Below are 3,119 nucleotides of genomic sequence, written 5' to 3' on the forward strand. Positions count from 1 at the left end.
TCTCGTTTCTTCAGGTAACCGGGAAAAGTTTATATCGCGAGAGTAGTGTCCATACGGGAACGACTCGTTCGTTTGAAGTGGTTCTTTTAAAGAATCAATCAAACCGATTCGCAAGAAGAAAGCGTTCGAATCCTGTGAGTTGCCGTTTGAAAGTGTAAAGAGTTGAATGCTACGAGTCACTGGCTGAATCGAACGTTTTCTAGTCTTGTTCGACTCCAAATGAATCATTGTCTAAAAGGAAAGATTTCTGTCTAAATGTGTCTAAATCTCTATTTTAAACGAAAAATAGATAATTTTCACTAATGCTCTGGAACTATTTTAATTTAGCTAGATGCTCAGTTCTCATGTTTTTCCACCACCAGCAAATGTTAAAGATTTGTATATGAGGAGAAAATAGCTCTTTTCAACGATACTATGATTTTTACACATACTTCGAACATTTTGATGTGCTAACCCATTATTAAATAAACAAAGTTTCTCTTAGAATACTAATTTCACTTGCTTTACTGATTTATTTAATATGTGGACATATTCTGTTTAAGAGTAAAAAATTATTTAAATATGACGGTGAACAAAAAGGTCTCAAAGTGCAGTGGAAATTGCATTAGACTACTGCATTAGTGCCATGTAGAGGTGTCCTGATAAATTAATTCTAATGTTAGACTGATCATACTATAATATGAAGCCCCCTGTAATGTTCCTGAAATTTACAGTATCACCACATTAGACATTGTACTCAACAAAAAGAAACTTCTTGTTCATCTAATGATTCCGTCAGAGCCATCGCTGTGTATAAATTGTTTAAACTAGACTACTGCTGTAATACCATTATGCTTATATGGGAAACACATAAAACCATATGATCTACAGCACAGTCTGAAATCCTTTAATGGTTATTCCACCCTGTACCACATGATTTTTAATAAAAGCAAAAAAAAAAAAAAAAAAATTTGATTTGTAATTCACATAATAAATCAATGCTTGGTGGGAAGAATGGATTTCACAAGACACTTCAATTGCTCTCAGATGTTTGGATTCTTTATTTGTGATCACAATGGGGAATGGGAATGATGATCATGCCTTTGAAAATCCATGGAGATTTTCTCATGCTATATTGATGTTAACGGTACATGTGGAGGAGGAACTTTCATTGCCCAATATAATTTCAAAAAGAAAATGTTACTGATAATAGACAAGCACCATGATCTAGTTGCGTTCTAATTGCACCTGTCTTTTAATTTTTTACTTTTCACAAAATAAGTGTCTGATTTAACAATACAGGCATAGGGAATTAGTGTATGACACACACACACACACACACACACACACACACACACACACACACACACACACACACACACACACACACACACACACACACACACACACACACACACACACACACACACACACACACACACACACACACACAGAGAGAGAGAGATGACTGGGCAGAAATCTGAAACACTTCTTTCTATGGCTACAGTCACCAGGCAAGACTGCAACATCTATAATTTTGCTTTTAACTTTGGGAAAACTTTCAGGTTTTTGATTTCAATGATTTACAAGCATGTTGCATGCAAACTGTACTAAAATACATTTCCATTTTGAGTTCACAGAAAAGTTTAATATTTGTTTTACTGCAAGGTACTGAACTATAAACATAATTATGCGCATATTCCTTTTATTGTTTTATTTAATCACACTCAAGTACCAAGGTCAAGTAGCATGTCATCAATATTAATCGAAGAACATCACGGTATTTAAAGCTATTTGTTTGTTTATGTGCTATTAACTGTATTTAAAGGCAGATAAGCCAGTTTCCTTTCAAGATAAAAAGGAATGGACATTACATCATGGCGTGAATTATTTCATGCATTAACTAAATTGCCCCCTAAATGCTTCCTACAAAAATGAGTAACCTATTTTAGAAAAATGTGTTTCATCTATTAATTGACTTAAGATTTCAATCTAGCTTTTTTCCCTTAAACATGAGAAGAAAAGTTGTGCGATTCCCCCCAACGCTGGACAAAGAGTCGTTTCTTTCCCTGACATGCCCGCATGCCACGTGAATGTGGAAATAGGTTTTGGTTATTTTTGCCAAAGACGTTACAGCACATTCATCCCTGGTTTAAAAAAAAAAAAAAAAAAAAAAAAAAAGGTAAAAGAGGCTCGTTGAGCCCCCCCAGGGGCCTGGGGACCCGGGCCCCACCTTTGAACATGCATCACATCAGTCTTTCATTTCAGCTCCCAGAATTTCATCATTCATTTCACATTATCTGAAGCTCTCTCATAGGGAGCTTTGCTCGCTGTCGAGACGTCTCTGTTGCTTCAAGATCTCTTTGAATAATTCAGAAAAAGCAGGAGAAGATTAGAAGGCATTGGATTTGACTGCGTGAAGAATCAGTCCAACAACTCCCATCATAGTTATCAGTGGATCTGTGCTCAGGCAGACTGTGGTATAGCTGTGGTTCAGATGTATTTACTGTGGTGTAATATCTCATTGATGTGAGTGACAAGGTGTAGATTGAGAATTTAACTCACTTTTGCGTCACGAAATCAATAGAAGCATAAATACAGTTTAAATGCTGTAATTCAGGGCTACAGTTTGAGCTCAGCACAGCTCATGTTCAGATTTTCAGAATGCGAATGATCTGAAGAATTTGAGATGAAACTGTATAATGGACAACCTAAAAGGCAATGGTTTGCACTTCAAATAAAGAGTTGGGATCTGCAATTAGTCTTTAAATAATTGTTTTTCAAACATCAAAGCAAGCAGACAAGGTTAAAAATGTACAGTTATACATTATACAGTTAATCTAGTTTTTTTTGTATAGGTAAAATGCAACTATTATTAACCAATATGCTCAGAAAAATAAGTAGCTTATGCAATAAAATTAAAGAGACTGCAATTAAAAACCATTAATGACCTACAAAATCAGAGCTTGAATTGAACATGAGGCAAATTGTCATCAGTAATTCAACATATTTTTTTTTTCTGCCTTAATAATAACCATTTAATGTGAGAGATTATGTTATTATTATTTTAAACGGGCCACAATTTGTCATGAAATGAATCACACATTGAAAATTAATTTTTTTAATGAGCAAGAAAATTC

Source organism: Chanodichthys erythropterus, chromosome 14 (genome assembly GCF_024489055.1).
Source record: "Chanodichthys erythropterus isolate Z2021 chromosome 14, ASM2448905v1, whole genome shotgun sequence".
Lineage (NCBI taxonomy): Eukaryota > Metazoa > Chordata > Actinopteri > Cypriniformes > Xenocyprididae > Chanodichthys > Chanodichthys erythropterus.